The 19,632-nt window shown below is 45.2% G+C and overlaps 1 non-coding gene across 1 annotated transcript; it reads right to left on the bottom strand.

Moving 5' to 3' along the window:
• Positions 1-6: 6 nt before the first annotated feature.
• Positions 7-137, bottom strand: LOC138840565 (small nucleolar RNA SNORA51). The gene has a single exon (XR_011376130.1). It is a non-coding gene; the product is annotated as a small nucleolar RNA SNORA51 (small nucleolar RNA).
• Positions 138-19,632: the final 19,495 nt, after the last annotated feature.

Genomic DNA, 19,632 nt, shown 5'->3' with positions numbered 1-19,632 from the left:
TTTCCCCCTTGTCTCCCCATTCACAATACAGACTAGGCACAGGCCTGGGCTGAGGTGTATATGGGGTAGGTTTACTCTGCCTCCTCTTTCTATATAGTCAGTGTAAGAACACAGCCTGTGGTAAGCACCCGGAGGCCTGTGTTTTGTTTTTTTGAGACAGGTTCTCACTCTGTAGCCCAAGCTGGCTTCAGACTAATCACTCAAATACTGGGAATTTAGGCATAAGCTGCCACATTGGCTGTGTTATAATGCATTTTGGTTGTTTTTTTTTTTTTGCCAGTCCTGGGCTTGAACTCAGGTCCTGGGCACTGCCCCTGAGTTTCTTTTCTTTTGCTGAAGGCTAGCACTCTACCACTTGAGCCACAGTGCTACTTCCAGCTTTTTCTGTTTATGTGGTACTGAGGAAATCAAACCCAGGACTTCATGCATGCTAGGCAAACACATTCACAGCCATTATAATGCATTTTGAAAAGGGGTTAAGGAGTAGTACTAATGATTGAACTCAGGGCCTTACCACTTGATAGGCAGATGTTCTACCAGTGGAACCATATCCCCAACCATTTTTTGGTTAATCATGGAGCTTGAACTCAGGACCTGCGTGCTATCCCTGGGCTTTTGTGCTCAAGGCTAGTAGTGCTCTACCACTTAGAGCCACAGTGCCACTTCCAGTTATCTGGAGACTAATTGGAGATAGGATGTCTCACAGACTGTCTTGCTGGGGCTGGCTTAGAATTATGAGCCTCAGATCTCAGCCTCTTGAGTAGCTGGGATTACAGGCATGAGCCACCAGCACCCAGCCCAACCTTTTTTTTTTTTAAATTACATACTTGTACAAGGAGCTTCAATTCCAAAAGTCAGGTTATGAGTACAATGAATCTTTTTCAGTGTCACCCATTTCCCAACCTTTTTTGTTTTATTTTTTAGATAAGGTATCATACTTTTGCCCAGTGCCAGCATCAGACCTCAGTCCTCCTTACCTCTGTCTCCTGCTTACCTGGGACAACAGGCTTGAACCATTGTGCAGTCTCCTGTTTTATGCATTTTCCATGGCATTGTTCATAGTAAAAGTCTGAAAAGTTGATAGAAATGTTAGCAGTTTAGTAGAAGGAAGTCGGAACTTTTTATTGTGATAGTGGTGCTAAAGATGAAATCTATGCTTTGTGCATGCTTTGCTTGCTCTGGACTACTGGTTTGAAACTTTAACCATTAGTTAGCTAGGAAGCTATTAGAGCTCAGAAGCTGCCAACTTTCAGGAAAACCAGATCATGGGTTAATTAACTTGATTTCAAATCTCATCAATCAAATATGGAGCAAGATGTCTGAGCAGGCAACTGCAACAGCCCCAGGAGGAAAACAAGGAAAGAAACTGCTTGGAAATCAGCCTCACTGCAATGGGACCTTTTTTTGGTCTGTGTGAGGACTTGTTTTTTCTCTAAACTTGTCCTGAAATGTTCTGATTATGTCTAGGATCTTCTCCAAAAGTGGGATCAGTGATCTCCATCAACTTGGATCTTTATTTTTTTACCAATAGAAATGTAATTAGGTTGGGCACCAAAGGCTCAGCTGTAATCCTATCTACGCAGGAGCTGAAATATAAGGATCAGTGTTCAAAGCCAATCTAGGCAGGAAAATCCATGAGACTCCAGTTAGCCAGTAAAAGGCTAGACGTAGAACTGTGGCTCACGTGGTAGAGTGCTAACCTTGGGCAAAAACAAGCAAGAGTGTGAGGCCCTGAGTTCAAACCCCAGCACCTGCAATAAGTTAATTAGTGTTAGTGGTTTTCATTGTAATTATGTGTCAATGTATATTTGGATGTGTGCTTAGAAAATATTCTGTAATGGGTTCAGATGCAACTTAGTGGTAACAGCTCTTGGCCATCATGTGTGAAGTCCTGGATACCATCCTCAACTCTACAAAAATAAAAATTGTGAAGTGTTGCCAACTGTAGTCCCAGAGGCTGAGGTAGGAGGACCTTGAATCCAGGACAACATAGTGAGATACCCTCCACACAGACACACACAACTCAAAAAACTTTATGTGATGTTTCCACAGATATTTTTTTTTTTGCAGGGGGGACGGTCATGGGGCTTCAACTCTGGGCCTGGGCACTGTCCCTGAACTGTTAAGCACAAGGCTAGCGCTGTACCACTTGAGCCACAGCACCATTTCCAGCTTTCTGGTAGTTAATTGGAGATAAGAGTCTCAAGGACGAGCTGGGAAGGTGGCTCAGTGGTAGAGCGCTTGCCTTGCATGCATGAGGCCCTGGGTTCAATTCCTCAGCACCACATGAGCAAAAAGAAAAAAAGTCGGAAGTGGCGCTGTGGCTCTAGTGGTAGAGCACTAGCCTTGAGCTGAAGAGCTGAGGGACAGCACCCAGGCCCAGAGTTCAGGCCCCACGACCGGACCAAAAAAAAAGAAAAAAAAAAGAGTCTCAAGGACTTTACTGCCCGAGCTGGCTTTGAACTGAGATCCTTAGATCAAAGCCTCCTGAGTAGCTAGGATTACAAGTATGAGCCACCAGTGTCAGGCTGGTTCCACAGATTTAACTGATGTTTCCAAGAGCAAACTGCATTAAGAAACTCTTGCCTTGTACCAGTGGCTCACACCTATAGTGCTAGTTATTCAGGAGGCTGAGACCTGTGGATCTAGATTTAAAACTAGCCCTGGCAGGAAAGTCAGTGAGACTCTAACTCCAGTTAACTACCAAAAAAAAAGGCTGCAAGTACAGCTGTGGCCTAAGAGGTAGGGAACACTAGGCTTGGGCAACAAATCTTAAAAGATAGTGCTCAGTCCCTGAGTTCAAGTCCTAGGACAGGCACAAAAAAATAAAGGAATTCTATGTGTAGTCTTTTGAGGAACCTCCATACTGCTTTCCAAAGTGGTTGAACAAGTTTACATTCCCACCAACAATGCAGTGGAGTTCCTTTTTGGCCACATCCCCTCCAGCATCTGTTAATAGATTTCTTGATTATAGCCATTCTAACTGGGGTGAGATGGAATATCAGTTTTCTTTTGATTTGCATTTCTTTTATGGCCAGAGAAGTTGAGCATTTCTTCTTGTGTCTATTGGCCATTCTTATTTCCTCTTCAGAGAAGTCTCTCTTTAAGTCTTTAGCCCACTTATTAATGGGGCAGTTGTTTCTTTGAGGATTTATTTTTGGAGCGTTTAACTTTTTGAGTTCTAAGTATATTTTAGATATGAGGGCGTTGTATGGCTAGTGAAGATCTCCCAATCCAAAGGCTTTCAATTGATCTTGCTGGCTATGTCCTTTGACATGTAGAAGCTCGGCAACTTCATGCAATCCTATTTGTTCAACCTTTCTTTGATTGTTTCTGGGTCTTTATTAAGAAAATTTCAGGGGCTGGGAAGGTGGCTCAGTGGTAGATTGCTTGCCTTGCATGCCTGAGGCCCTGGGTTTGATTCCTCAGCACCGTATAAGCAAAAAGAAAAAAGCCAGAAGTGGCGCTGTGGCTCAAGTGGTAGAGCGCTAGCCTTGAGCTGAAGAGCTGAGGGACAGCGCTCAGGCCCAGAGTTCAGGCCCCACGACCGGACCCCCCCCAAAAAAAATTCAGAACCAGGCGCCAGTGGCTCACACCTGTAATCCTAGCTACTCGGGAGACTGAGATCTGAGGATCACAGCTCAAAGCCAATCCAGGCAAGAAAGTCCATGAGACTCTTATCTCCAATAAGCCACTAGAAAACCAGAAGTGGCACTGTGGCTCAAGTGGTAGAGCGCTAACCTTGTGCTGAATAGCTGAGGGACAATGCCTAGGCCAGAGTTCAAGCCCCACGACTGACAAAAAAAAAAAAAAAAAGGAAAGAAAATTTTGGCCTGTGCCAAGGAGCCCTAGAGTTTCTCCTATTCTTTCCTTTAATATTTCCTGTAATGTCTCCTTTTACTTCAAGGTCTTTGATCCCTTTGGAGTTGATTCTGATGCAGGGTGATATATAAGGATCTATCTTTAGTTTACTACAGGTGTTTAATCAATTTTGCCAGCACCAGTTACTGAAGAGGCTTTCTTCCATTCTATTTTTTCAGTTCCCTTATCAAAGATTAGGTGGCTATAAGTATGGGTTCTTTCTGGGTCTTCAGTTATATTCCATTGGTCCTCAGGTCTAGAGCTCCCCTATGACCCAGCAATCCCACTTTTAGGCACAAACAAGGCCATACTAAAGCTACCAGCACAACTATGTTTATCACAGCATTATTCACCATAGCTAAGATAAGGAACCAACCCTGATGCCCCTCAGTAGATGAATGGACCAAGAAAATGCGAGATATATATATAATGGAATTCTATGCCTCCATCAGAAAGAATGACACTGCCTCATTTGTTAGGAAATGGAAAAACTTGGAAAAAATCATATTAAGTGAAGTAAGTCAGACCCAAAGAAACAGGTCTCATGGTTTCCCTTATTTGCAATAACTAGTATACATCTAGGATAATCTTACCAGACAAGCAGAAAAGGTTAAAGCTATATACATATGTCAAATAAGATGATGATAAGTGAAATGAACCCCAAGATAGGGACACGAGATTTTTTCTTTGTTGCTGTTTTTAATGTACTATCTGATTTTTTTTTGTTTCTATTGTATGTTCTTCCCCCATGGTATAACCCCTGTTGTCACTGTATTTAACTCTGGTAACCTGCATCTTGTATATACATTTTTCTAATTTGGGGAGGGGAAGGGAAATAACAGAATTCTGAAACAAGGATACAGGTTGACCCATTGTAACAATGAGATGTACAAGACACTATGTTGAAAATGAACTTTACAACTTCAGGGAGGAAGGGGAAGGAGGTGGGGAGGGAAGGGATAGTAGGGGAAAAACAAAGGAGGGGGTAACAATGCTAGATAGAAATTGTACTCATTACCTTACTCATGTAACTGTAACCCCTCTGTACAGTATCTTTACAATAAAAAAGGAAATGCTTGATACTTAGCACCTGCAATACCCCAGGTTCCATCATCAGCACTGATATATATATATATCTCCCAAAGTCTGTCCAGTCTTGAATTTAGCAAACAGGAACTGACCTAGACTTCCCAGCTTAGTCTGTGGTTTTAGAAGCCCACATCCTCTGTGACCCAAGGATTAGTCAGACCCTAGTCTTTCCAGACTGGATTGTGGCCTGACCAGTGGCCACACCCATGTCTGTGTGGCCCCAAGAGTACACAGCCTCAAATCCATGACTGCACTGCTCCTCCCACTGAAAATAGTGTGGAAACAACTCTGTGTGTGCATGTGTGTGTGCGCGCGCGTGTGTGTGTGTGTGTGTGTGTGTGTGTGTGTGTGTTTAAATCTCTGACCACAGGAGTAGCCACACCTGTTTGGGGACTCTGGCCCCAGGAATATGCAAAAGCCTGGTGAGAGCCCACAAAAGACTTTGATCACAGGTGGAGCCACATCTATTACAGAGCAGACTCCATTGTCTGCAAGTGTCTGGGATCCCAGCTGACAGTAAAGCTTAGTCTGCAGCCACAGGACCTGCCATAGCCTAGTTTTTTTTGGGGGGGGTTGCCAGTTCTAGGGCTTGAACTCAAGAGCCTGGGCACTTTCCCTGAGCCTTTTTGTGCTCAAGGCTGGCTCTCTACCACTTGAGTCACAGCACCACTTCTGGCTTTTTGTATTTATGTGGTGCTGAGGAATCCAACCCAGGGCTTCATGCATGCTAGGCAAGCACTCTACCACTAAGCCACAGTCCCAGCCCTCACAACCCGATCTTGTCATACCTCAAGTATCTGCTCTCCAGTCTGGGTGGCCCCAGTATACAGCTGATGTGGTGTTCCAGGAGTAGTTTGGGCCCCATCTAGCAACCTCAGAACTGTCCATCTCTAGGAAGTGGTGCTGTGGCTCAAGTGGTAGAACACTAGCCTTGAGCTGAAGAGCTCAGGGACAGTGCCCAGGCCCAGAGTTCAAGTCCCAGGACTGGAAAAAAAAAAAAAAGAACTGTCCGTCTTTAAGACTAGGACCCCAAGCATGGTCTCTTGCCAGTTCATGTGATTCCAGGAAGGGTATGCCTGGAGGAAGTAATCTATGCCATTGGAAACAACAACAACAAAAAAAACCTGGCATACTCAAGGAACAGCAAGGAAACCAGTGATGGAGCTAAATTAAATGAGTGAGGGGGGCCAGTGGTAGGACAAGAAATCAGATAGGGCCTATAGGGACTCATGGGCCATGGGGAGGACTTCTTTTTTAACTCAGAGATGCAATAACATGGAGTAAGGCTCCATGCAGAATGGCCAGAAGCTAACTTGGATTATAACAAGATCCCTCATGTTACTGTGGTTTCACTTATCAAAATTTAAGAGAGCTAAGCTAGACACCGGCGGTTCGTGTCTATAATCCTAATACTTGGGAGATTGAGATCTTAGGTTCAAAGCTAGCCAGGGCAATAAAGTCCATGAGACTCTTATCTCCAATTAATCACACACACACAAACACCCCACCTGGCTGCAATGTGGCTTAGAATTAAAGTGACACACACACACACACACACACACACACACACACACACACACACACACACACACACACACACACACACACACACACACACACACACACACACACACACACACACACACACACACACACACACACACACACACACACACACACACACCTGGCTGCAATGTGGCTTAGAATTAGAGTGCTGCCTAGCATGCATGAAGCCCTGGGTTCGATTCCTCAGTACCACATAAACAGAAAAAAACGGAAGTGGCACTGTGGCTCAATTGGTAGAGTACTAGATGTAAACAAAAGCTCAAGGACACTGCCCAGGCCCTGAGTTCAAGCCCCAAGACTGACAAAGAAAAAACACCTCTAAGAAGTGGAACCTAGAAGGGTGAACTTTACTGTAGGAAAATTTTAACTCTTTGTAACTTATACCTTCATAAAAGGGCAGGATTTTGTCATCCACCGGTGGCTCATGCCTGTAATCCCAGCTACTCAGGAGGCTGAGATCTGAGGATCGCTGTTTAAAACCAGCCAGGGTAAGAAAGTCTGTGAGACTCTTATCTCCAAATAACCACCAAAAACCCAGAAGTGGCATTGTGGCTCAAGTGGTAGAGCTCTCACCTTGAGCTGAAGAGCACAGGCACAGCACCCAGGCCCAGAGTTCAAGCCCCATGACTGACCAAAAAAAAAAGAAGGTGGGAAGGTGGCTCAGTGGTAGAGTGCTTGCCTTGAGCTGAAATACTGAGGGACAGTGTCCCAACCCTGAGTTCAGGCTCAATGACCGACAAAGACAAAAATAAAAATAAAAACAGTTCTTTAATGGGGCTGGGAAAGTGGTTCAGTGGTAGAGTGCTTGCCTTACATGCATGAGGCCCTGGGTTCGAGTCCTCAGCACCACACAAGCTGAAAAATCTGGAAGTGGCGCTGTGGCTCAAGTGGTAGAGCGCTAGCCTTGAGCGAAAGAGCCGAAGGACAGCGTTCAGGCCAAGTTCAGGCCCCACTACCAAAAACAAAACAAAAAAAGGCAGGATTTTGCACACAATAATGTTATGCTAATCTTATAAATGTGTTAGAAACAATCACCTGAAAAAAAAAAACATTTGAATACATATCTTAGGGTTCATTTCCCTAACATCAACTTATCTGACCTTTTCTGCTTGACTCAGACATATACTAGTTATTGCAAATGGAAAAACGAACTTTACAACTTTGGTGGGGGGGGAGGAGGATGGGAAGGGAAAACAAAGGAGCAGGCTACAATGCTTGATAAGAAATGTACTCATTATCTTGCCCATGTAATTGAAACCCCTCTGTACAGTATTTTCACAATAAAAAAAAAGAATGTTATGCTAAACAGATCTCTGTCTGGGAAAGTGTTTGCTGAGATCTTTCCAGCTGCTTCTGCCTCACTCCTGTGCATGGCTTCTGCACAGACATGTCCAAGAATGTACCCAAGTAAGTGGAAGCCCTGGCTGCCAGGCATCTGCTCTGGGTAGCAAACATTGTCTATTGCCAACTGGATTCTGACTTAAACAAATGCAAATAGTCAGGCTCTAAACCCTAATGTGACTCTGGTCAATCACCTGAATATTCATGGGAAATTGGTCCCAGAACCTACCACCACCTAACTGCCCAGATGTGCAAGTACCTTGTATTATAGTATATTAGTCTCATATAACCTACACAGAGCATCTCAGGAACTTTATTATTTAAATATAATTTAGAGCTGGGTGCTGGTGGCTCACGCCTGTAATCCTAGCTACTCAGGAGGCTGAGAACTGAGGATTTCGGATCAAAGCCAGACCGGGGAAGGAAAATCTGTGAGACTCTTCAATTAATCACCGAAAAAGCCAGTAGTGTGCTGTGGCTCAAGTGGTAGAGTGCTAGCCTTGAGCAAGACTACAAGCGCCAGCAAAAATAAATAAAATTGTTTTTTCTAAATTATCTTTAATTGAACAAAAGAGTTGCCGTGTAACAAAGCAGCTCATGAATACAATATATCTTGTTCATTGTCACCCCTTCCACATTCCTACCCATCCCTCCATTACTTTTCTTAATTTTGTAGGATATACATTGGATTGGATTTTTTTTGGGGGGGGGGGTCGGTCGTGGGGCCTGAACTCTTGGGCTTGAGCACTGCTTTTCAGCTCTTCAGCTCAAGGCTAGCACTCTACCACTTGAGCCACAGCGCCACTTCCGGCTTTTTCTGCTTATGTGGTGCTGAGGAATCGAACCCAGGGCCTCATGCATGCAAGGCAAGCACTCTACCACTGAGCCACCTTCCCAGCCCCATACATTTGATTCTAAACTGCATTCTCCCCCACTCCTCTTCATTTGTCCACCTTTTTCGCCTTGATTGCACCCTACCCCTTCAAGTATGTGGTTATTTTTGTGCCTTACTGGGGATTGAACTCAGGGCCTTATACTCTCCCTTGGCTTTTTTTTTTCTTTTTGGCCAGTCATGGAGCTTGAACTCAGGGCCTGTGCACTGTCCTGAGCTTCTCTTGCTCAAAGCTAGCACTCTACCACTTGACCGACAGCAACTTCCCGCTTTTTCTGTTTTTGTGATACTGAGGAATTGAACCCAGGACTTCATGCATGTAAGGCAAGCACTCTACCACTAAGCCACATTCTCAGTCCCTTAGCTTTTTTATTCAAACCTGGCATTCTACCACTGGAGCCACAACCTTCACTTTCGGCTTTTTGCTGGTTAAGTGGAGATAAGAGTCACATGGACTTTCCTACCATAGCTGGCTTTGAACCTTTAGTAGCTAGGATGATAAGTATAAACCACCAGTGCCCGCCCCACTAGCCTATGGTATTTTGTTATAGTTCTAGCAATTAACACATTCATTGCCTCTCAGTTTCAGGGCTGATTTCAGGGCAACAGGCCCTCAAATGAAGGAAGGAAAATTGCTTCTTACATCCTCCTTGCCATGCTGCAGGATGAGTAATGACTGTTTAGGGAACATTCAAAATGGTCTGTTTGCCCTCTTAATGCTCCACCCAAGCATGTTCCCTGCATGAGCCACAAGAGCCAGTCATGCCTTTGTTCAAAGAGCATGTGTTGTGTGTCAGCTCAGGCCTAGTAGCAGCCCATGGGAAGGAGTGTCTTACTCTGATTAGATGATGACACAGGGACTGTGGAAAGCTGAGCTAAATCATGGACCACAGACCATGCCTCAGTAGAAAGTTCTGTCAAATGTAGAAGCTGGAAGTGATTGCCAGCCAGGCAGTGTTGGTAGATGATAAGTTGTGCAGATAGGTGGGTGGGCTTGTCTTCATGAAGATGCTTACAGCCCAGGGAGTGAAATTGTGTGCATGCACCCAGTATGCTTTTGCTTATATGTGTGTGCAAATTCACAAAGCTTTGTGCATGCATGCACAGTACATGTGTGTGAATTTATACTTTTGCTGCCTCAGGTACAGGTGTAATTATATGTACATGGGGCTTAGCCAAGTGCAAGTGTATATTCTCATGGAGATGTTAGTGTACAGATGGCATTTGTGCATAAGCAATTGTGCATATGATTTTGATTCTATAAGCAAAAGCCTATAGCTATGGGTCATGTCTGTGTGCACATATGTGCATCTGGGTGCTCATGAATTCTGTGTGTGTTTGTGTATAGGTACAGGTGGCCCCCTGGCCAAGGCTGGTCTATCTGGTGTATACTCATATAAACCTCTAGGTGATACACAGAACGAATAACAGGTGCAAGAACGAATAACAGGTATACACACAGGCCTGGGCCTGGAAGTCAGTACTTGTATATCTGTGAAAGCCTGTATGTACATATGTATGTGCATGCACACTCTGTGTGTGTGTGTGTGTGTGTGTGTGTGTGTGTGCAAAGATCTCCATTGGGCTGGGCCTGAGTATATACATACCAAGATGCCCATAAACATGTACATGTATACAGATGAATATTTCTCCATGGGCCTGGAGTGGGGTGTATGTGTAAACACATGTGTGTGAAAGTGACCAGGTGTGCTCATAGACCTGGCCCTTAGTGTCTGTGTGCATGTGTCTCTGCATATTCTTGCATGTGTGTGTATACAAATGCAAGTGTGTTTTGTCTTGTTTATTCATTTATCTGTCTTTGAGGGAGGTAAGGGGGCACAAAAATGGAGGGACAAAGGGTGAACAAATGCAGCAGTGATACTAGACACTATGTTGAAAATGAACTATAAAATTGTGAGTAGGAATACGAGGGGAAAACTGAGAGAGAAGGAAGAAAGGAAGAAGTGACATTGTCCAAAAGGAAATGTACTCTTTTACATGACTTATGTAATTGTAACTCCTCTATACAGAACCTTTATAAGAACAATTTTAAAAAATGCGGGGCATTGGTGGCTCACACCTTTAATCCTAGCTACTCAGGAGTCTGAGATCTGAGGATCATGGTTCAAAGCTAGCCAGGGCAGAAAAGTCCCCATGAAACTCTCCAATTAATCACTCAAAACCCAGAAGTGACCCCTGTAGCTCAAGTAGTATAGCTCAAGTAGTTCAAACAGGACCTATAATTTTTTTTGTCGGTTGTGGGGCTTGAACTCAGGGCTTGGACATGTCCCTGAACCTCTTTGTGCTCAAGGCTAGCACTCTACCATTTGAGCCACAGTGCCACTTCCAGCTTTTTCTGAGTAGTTTATTAGAAATAAGAGTTTCATGGACTTTCCTACCCTGGCTCGCTTCCAGCCATGAACCTCAGATCTCAGCCTCCTGAGTAGCTAGGATTACAGGTGTCAGCCACCCATGGCCAAGCCAATTTTTTTTAAAGAAAATGCAGGTGTACCTACAAGGCTAGGTCGCACTCATGTGCAACCCTGAGGCCTGTGTATGGGTGTGTGTTCAGGTTTCAGATGTGGCCCTAGGCCTTGGTGGCTATTCATGCATGGCTATTCCCCTAGGACAGCCATGCCAGGGGCTAGGATCTTGGTGTCTGCACATGTCTCTTTGGGGAATTATGTTTAACAGTTATGCATGCTTCTGTGGCCATGAGCTGGAGATTAATGTGCACATTCATTTGGCTGAGGATCCTAAAGGAAGCCAAGGAATGCTTTCCCCTTAAGAATCTAGTTTTCTGCAGAACCAAGGGATTGAAATTAGGACCATTTGACTCCTGTCAAACTTTTTCATTTGGAACTAAACTGTAGCTTTGTTCCTCCAGCCCCCTCCCCCTGAGTAGACCACTTCTTAGAGTTCTGTGCCAACCCAGAGACAATGTAGCCAGATACCAGAGGGCTGCAAATTACTACTAAAACCAGCAATGCTTCAGGAAGATCTCTAAGAGGAGGGAGGTTTGTACCTACCTTTGAGGGTGTTGTGCACATGAATGTGTGCACATGCACACACGCACACGCGTGCGCGCACACACACACACACACAAAAAAAACGTTAGAGCAATCACTGGTGGCTTACATTTATCATCATCATCCTAGCTACTCAAGAGGCTGAGATGTGAAGATCACAGTTTGTACCCGAGACTTTCCAGGCTCCAAATAACAATAAAAAGGCCACTTGAGCCACAGCTCAAGTGGTAGAGTGCCAGAATTGAACAATAAAGCTAAGGATTAGGGCCCAGGACCTGAGTACAATCCCCAGTACTAGCACCAAAAAAAAAGTTATTAAAAAGAAATGGTCAGGTGCCGGTGGCTCACAACTGTAATCCTAGCTAATCAGGAGGCTGAGATCTGAGGATCATAGTTAAAAGCCAGCCTGGGCAGGAAAGTCCATGAGACCCTTATCTCCAATTAACCACCACAAAACCAGTGGCTCAAGTGGTAGAGTGTTAGCCTTGAGCTGAAGAGCTGAGGGACAGCGCCCAGGCCCAGAGTTCAAGCCCCACGACTGACAAAAAAAGAAAAGAAAAGAAAAGAAAAAGAATCAGGTTCTGTCAGATACTCCCTTCAAAGCTGAGAAATATTTGAGAAAAATATTTTCCTTTGCAAGCAGTTTTTGCACCCAAAGGAGTCATTTTCCCAAGTATTTCCCATACACAGCATAAATGTTTTTCCTCTCTTTTTAAAAATTGTATATCTTAGTCTCATCTCTCCACCCTCTTATTGTTTAATGCCTTTCAATGTGATTTTGTATGTCATCTCCATACACAGATAAAATGTATTTTAAAATTACTTAGCCTAGGGCTGGGAAGGTGGCTCAGAGGTAGAGCGTTTGCCTTGCATGCCTGAGGCCCTGGGTTCGATTCCTCAGCACCACATAAGCAAAAAGAAAAAAGCCGGAAGTGGCGGAAGTGGCTCAAGTGATAGAGCGCTAGCCTTGAGCTGAAGAGCTGAAGGACAGCGCCCAGGCCCAGAGTTCAGGCCCCACAACTGGACCCAAAAAAAAAAAAAATTACTCAGCCTAGGCTTTTTTTTTTCTGCTTATGTGGTGCTAAGGAATCCAATCTAGGGCCTCATACATGCAAGGCAAGCAATCTACCACTGAACGGCCTTCCCAGCCCTGGCACGCTGCCATTTGAGCCACAACTCTACTTCTAGTTTTTGGGGACTTTTTTGTCTGGGCTGCCTTTGAACCTCGCCCCTCAGGTATCAGCCTACTGAGTAGCTACGTGTGAGCCACCAGTGCCCAGCTAACCTGTGTGCTTTTATTCAGGCCATTTATTCATGAATGTGGTGTTTGTGAATTCCTGGCTGTCATTTTCCACAGCTTTTCTCTGCTTTAGCTTACCTCGTGATGAATAAAGTTAAGAGGCATCCACAACATGAGACAGAGGTGCCAAGAAGCCCATCCAGCAGAGAGAAGATGTGTGCTCATTCTCAGAGGTTGCCCGCAACGATGGAGAAGATCTGGACTTTCAGGTCTGGGTTCTGCAAATAGACAAGGGAGGCTCGGGCCCTGGCAAGGCTGGAGCCTGGGAGTAGAGTTTGTTTGGCCAGAAAACTATCTAAATCTCCTAACTTATGGCAACATTTTCCTAGTCCTGGGAGGGGTCCAGAGCTGTGGGAAGTTTAAGGGAGAGCATTTATCTGTCCAAGACTCCACTAGTCTCTGGAGCTTCAGGGTTGTCCACTGACCAATGACTAGCCTATCTGCAGTCCAGGTCAGGCAAGCATTGAATGGAAAGAATAAACCATAGTAAGTGGACAAAGAGTCCACTCTTTTGGACCCAAAACCCTTCCTGTTACACACCCTGTCCCCAGGAACAAAGCTTGGAAGTGTACTGGGGAACCACAGTTCCGCTGAGACCTGTTATGGGGGAAACTAGGCCTAAAGGGGCTGTAAGCCCTGGTCTCATGTGAGCGTGGCAAGGAAGGCAAGGGACCCCCAAGTCTCCTCCTGGATTTGGTTTGTTTGTTTGTTTGTTTTGCCGGTCATGGGGCCTGAACTCTGGGCCTGGGCGCTGTCCCTCAGCTCTTCAGCTAAGGCTAGTGCTCTACCACTGGAGCCACAGCGCCACTTCCGGCTTTTTCTGTTTATGTGGTGCTGAGGAATCGAACCCAGGGTCTCATGCTTGCAAGGCATGCACTCTACCGCTGAGCTACCTTCCCAGCCCCTCCTCCTGGATTTGGTTGGAGAAGAATAACTGTTGATTCTAAATTCCCAATCTAGCCCAGTTGAGGAGCAGATTTGGAGTGGGCAGAAAGATCGGCCCTCTGGTCTCAGCACCTCAGCCTGGCCCCCAAATTCCTCAGGTTCAGTATCACAACCTGCTCTATCTCTACTTCAACCCAAAACCAATAGCTTGCTTTTTCTTTTTCTTTTTTTTTTTTTTTTTTTTTTTTTGGTTGTGGGGCTTGAACTCGGCTTGGGCTTTGTCCCTCAGCACTTTAGCTCAAGGTTAGCGCTCTACCACTTGAGCCATAAAGCCACTTCCAGCTTTTGCTGTTCATGTGGTGCTGAGGAATCAAACACAGGGCCTCATAATGCAAGGCAAGCACTCTACCACTGAGCCACCTTCCCAGCCTGTTTTTTTTTCTTTCCTTTCTTTTTTTCTCTTGTACCAGTCCTGGGGCTTGAACTCAGGGCCTGGCCTCTGTCCCTGAGCTTTTTTGCTCAAGGCTAGCACTCTAACTCTTGAGCCACAGCTGCATTTGAACCACAGCTCTCCTTCCAACTTTTTTTGGTGGTTAATTAAAAAGTTTCATAGCTAGACACCAGTGTGGCTCATGCCTGTAATCCTAGCTTCTCGGAGGCTGAGATCTGAGGTTCAAAGCCACCCTGAGCAGGAAAGTCCATGAGACTTTCCAATAAACTACTCCAAAAAAGCCAGAAGTGGGATTGGGGCTAGTGTAGTAGAGTGCTAGCCTTATGCACAAAGAGGCTCAGAGACAGTGTTCATGCCCTGAATTCAAGCCCCAGGACCAGGAAAATAAAAAGACTCATGGACTTTCCTGCCTGGGCTGACTTTCAAAGCATGATCTCAGCTTTCTGGGTAGCTAGCATAACAGGCATGAGCCACTGGCACCCACCTTATTCTCTTTCTTTTTTGTGTGGGACAATTTTTAAACAATAGACGTAAAAGTTATCCCATGCAAAGCTAATGACTGCTCTTATAAAATGAAGGCCTTGGGCTGGGAAGGTGACTCAGTGGTAGAGTGCTTGCCTTGCATGCCTGAGGCCCTGGGTTCCATTCCTCAGCACCACAGAAGCAGAAAATGCTGGAAGTGGTGCTATGGCTCAAGTGGTAGAGCACTAGCCTTGAGTGGAAGAGCTGAGGGACAGCGCCCAGGCTCAGAGTTCAGGCCCCATGACAGACAAAAATAAAATAAAATAAAATAAAGGCCTTGGGCTGGGAATGTGGGAATGTAGAGTGGTTGCCTAGCATGCATGAAGCCCTGGGTTCAATTCCTCAGTACCACATAGACAGAAAAAGCCAAAAGTGGCACTGTGGCTCAAGTGGTAGAGTACTAGCCTTGAACAAAAGAAGCTCAGGGACAGTGCCTAGGCTCTGAGTTCAAGCCCAAGGACTAGCAAAAAAAAAAGTGAAGGCCTTGTGTGATTTCCCAGGCATGTGGTCTCAGCTACTCTAGAGTAGGATGAAGGAGGATCTGGGTCAGAGGCCCTTCCTCCAGGCAAAACCTAGAAATGCTACATCAGAAACAAACTAAAAGCAAAATAACTGCAGGTGTGGCTTGGCAGTAGGGTGCTTATCCTAAACCAAGCCTTGAGTTCAAACTCCAGCACCACCAAAATGATTGCAAATACAAAGCCAGGCACACTCTTTTACTTAAGTGGTTGAAGCTTGAGCTGAGGAAGTTTGCTTGCGTCCTGGAGTAACGACTGAGTCCATCAGTAAAGATCTGTTAATTAGTAATTGACTAAAAATTTAAAAAATACTGAATTTCAGTGGCTCACACTTGAGACTCTTATTTTCAATTAACCACTAAAAAGCTGGAAATGGAACTATAGCCCAAGTGGTAAAGTGCCAGCTTGAGTAGAAAAGCTAAGGAATAGCACCTCAGTCCTGAGTTCAAGTCCCAGTACTGGCACAAGTCTTTATTGTATTTATTTTTGTTTGTTCATGGACCTTGAACTCAAGGCCTAGGCACTGTCCTCAAACTCTTTTGCTCAAGGTTAGCACTTTACCACTTTAAGCCACAGCTCCACTTCTGTTTTTTCTAGTGGTTGATTGGGGATAAAAGTGTCACTGCCTGGGCTAGCTTTGAACAGCAATTCTCACTCAGATCTCAGCCTCCTGCATAGCTAGGATTGCAGGTTTGAGCGAGCAGCACTTGCCTGCACAAACCTTTTTTTTTTGTCAGTCTGTGGCTTGAACTCTGGGCTTGGGCACTGTTCCTGAGCAATTCAGCTCAAGGCTAGCGCTCTACCACTTGAGCCACAGCGCCACTTCCAGCTTTTTTCTTTTTGCTTGTGTGGTGCTGAGGAATCAAATCCAGGGCCTCAGGCATGCAAGGCAAGCGCTCTACCACTGAGCCACCTTCCAAGCCCCGAGGCAGATATTTTTTAAAGGTTTCTTGAACCCTTTCCAGATGATAACCTAGTCGGTCCCAGCTGCTTCATGCTTGAATAAGACCCACAATAAGTTCTTCATGCGTAATAATAGATGACAGAAGTCAGATCCCTGGCAGGGAGGATGTACTTCCCCCCCTCTCTCCCTCTCTCTCTCCCTCTCTCTCCCTTTCTCTCTCCACCCTCTCTCTTTCTCTCTCCCTCTCTCTTTGGAGCCTCCAGACTGTCATTTAGGGGATCCTGGGGCCTGGGAGTTAAAGGAGGAAAAGCAAAAGCATGTGTAGCCTCCTGGGGCCTCAGTTTTCACATCTGTACAATGGTCTGGAGTTGCTAAAGGCATCTGCAACTAAATTTTTTCCAATAATGATGGGTTTTGAACTCATAGCTTCACACTTGTTAGGGCAGATGCTCTACCACTGAGTCATATCCCCAGGCCTTCAACTATTATTTGGAGGGGGGGGGAACAGATGGTCTCCTGGCTTCTAACAGCTAGACATTGAAGCTTCCCTCTTCCCCTAGGGCAGACCCTGCTCTTGAAAATGAAGTCCACCAGACAAGAATGGAGAATATACTCCTCCTCACATACCCAGCATGGGAAGTTACCCAGCAAGTTGAGCAACAGAGAACCCGGTTGCCCAAGTTTCTGGGCCAGGGAGGAGTTCCTAAGTGAAATAGGCATAGGCTCCCTAGGTCTGCTTGGGGAGCTTGTGGGGCCACAGAATAGATTGAGGAGCCTGAGGGATTCCTTCATGTCTGGACTCCTATGAAATGGGAAGATAGTCCCACCAAGGCAGAAAGAGCAGATATACTCTGTGGGGTGTGTGAATGGTAAAGGGCAGAAAGCCAAGTCAACTCAGTTAAAGGTAGCAGGGAGTAATGAAAAAGGCATGGGCCTAAGTGAGCAGGAGCAACGGGAATGCATAGCACAGCCATGCACTATACTCTATGTGAATCTGTAAAGGGGATCTGCCTTCCTTTTGACAGCATGGACCACTGGCAGGATCTCCCAGTGGGGTGCTGCCTCACCTACAGTTAAGAGCCCCAGATCTTGACAAAAATCTCACATTTCTCTCAGTTCGAGCTTCGTGGCTTGCTTTGATCCTGTGGTCAACATTAGGGACTGCTCTCATTGGCTAGACTAATCAGTTCCTCTGTGGGAGCCTCCCCTCAATGCCTGCTCAAGAACCACATGCAGTCAGCAAGGTGAAGTATAAAAATGATGAACCAGGCACCAGGCACCGATAGTTCATGCCTGTAATCCTAGCTACTCAAAAGACTGAGATCTGAGGATCAGAGTTCAAAACTACTGTGGGTAGAAAAGTATTTGAGACTCCATCTCCAAAATAACCAGCAAAAAGCTGGGCTGAAGTTATGGTTCAAGTGGTAGAGTATCTGCCTAGCAAATGCAAAGCTCTGAGCTCAAATTCCAGTATCACAAGAAAGAAGGAAAAAAAGGAAATGGAGAGAGTGGGTGGCATTTAATTGAAGGAAATTAGCATATGCTGATTTGGCAATAGGAATGTGAACTGCTACTGCTACAGTGAGTCATTAATCCTTCAGGGGAAAAAAAACTAGCTTCCCTGCTCCCTCTGACACTCATGGTTTTTTGGTTTTTGGTTTTTTTTGTCAGTTGTGGGGCTTAAACTCTGTGCCTGGGTGCTGTTCCTTGGCTCTTCAGCTCAAGGTTAGCGCTCTACCACTTGAGCTATAGCACCACTTCCGGTTTTATGGTGGTTAATTGGAGATAAGAGTCTCACAGACTTTCCTGCCTGGCCTGGCTTTGAACCATGATCCTCAGATCTCAGCCTCCTGAGTAGCTAAGATTACAGGCGTGAGCCACTGGCGCCTGGCATTCCCACTGAAACTCATTTGAAGGTCCTTAGTTTGTTTCTTCTTTTCTTTTTTTGTGCCAGTCCTGGGGCTTGAACTCAGGCCTGGATGCTATACCTAAGCTTCTTTTGCTCAAAGCTAATGCTCTACCACTCGAGCCACAGTGCCACTTCTAGCTGCTGCTGCTGCTGCTGCTGCTGCTGCTGCTTCTTCTTCTTCTTCTTCTTCCTCTTCCTCTTCTTCTTCTTCTTCTTCTTCTTCTTCTTCTTCTTCTTCTTCTTCTTCTTCTTCTTCTTCTTCTTCTTCTTCTTCTTCTTCTTCTTCTTCTTCTTCTTCTTCCTTCTTCTTTCTTCCTTCTTCTTCTTCTTCTTCTTCTTCTTCTTCTTCTTCTTCTTCTTCTTCTTCTTCTTCTTCTTCTTCTTCTTCTTCTTCTTCTTCTTCTTCTTCTTTCTTCTTCTTCTTCTTCTTTCTTCTTTCTTCTTCTTCTTCATAATAATAATTGAAGATAAGAGCCTCATGAACTTTCCTGCCTAAACTGGCTTTGAACTGTGATCCTCAGATCTCAGCCTCCTGAGAAGCTAGGTTTATATGTGTGAGTCAGTATTTGTTTTTGTGCTGGTCCTGGAGCTTGGACTCAGGGCCTGTGCACAGTCTGGGCTTCTTTTGCTCAAGGCTAGTGCTCTAGCACTTGGGCCACAGCTCCATTTCCAGCTCCTTTTTGGTAGTTATTGGAGGTAAGAGTCTCACAAACTTTCCTGCTTCAGCTTCTAAAGTGTGATCCTCAAATCTCAGCCTCCTGAGTAACTAAGATTACATGCGTGAGCCACCAGTGCCCTGCTCAGTCCTTAGAGTTTTTTGTTTTTTGTTTTGTTTTGTTTTTTGCTAGACCTGGGGCTTGAACTCAGGGTCTGGGTACTCTTCCTGAGCTTCTTTGGCTCAAGAATAGCACTCTAACATTTGAGCCACAGTGCTGCTTCCAGCTTTTTCTGTTTATGTGGTACTGAGGAATTGAACCCCAGGGCTTTGTGCATGTTAGGCACTCTACCACTAAGCCACATTCCCAGCCCAGTCCTTAACTTTTTTGTGTTTGCAGGGGCAGGGATTCATATTCTTGCTTAGCTTTTTTCTACTCAAGACTAGTGCTTTACTAGCCACTCCAAGATTTTTGTTTTTGTTTTTTGCTAGTTTTGAGGCTTGAACTCAGGTCTTGGGCTCTGTCCTTGAGCTGTTTTGCTCAAGGCTAGTGCTCTACTATTTGATCCATAATTCCATTCCCAGCTTTTTGGTGGTTAATTGGAGATGAGAGTCTCATGGACTTTCCTGCCTGGGATGGCTTTGAACTGTGATCTTCAGATCTTAACCTCCTGAGTAGCTAGGATTACAGGCAAGAGCCTCCAGTGCCC

The sequence above is a fragment of the Dipodomys merriami genome, unplaced genomic scaffold (genome assembly GCF_024711535.1).
Source record: "Dipodomys merriami isolate MVZ:Mamm:240054 unplaced genomic scaffold, mDipMer1.0.p SCAF_3, whole genome shotgun sequence".
Classification (NCBI taxonomy): Eukaryota; Metazoa; Chordata; class Mammalia; order Rodentia; family Heteromyidae; genus Dipodomys; species Dipodomys merriami.
Note: the sequence above shows the minus strand (reverse complement) of the source record. Positions and strands in the feature narration are given on the sequence as shown.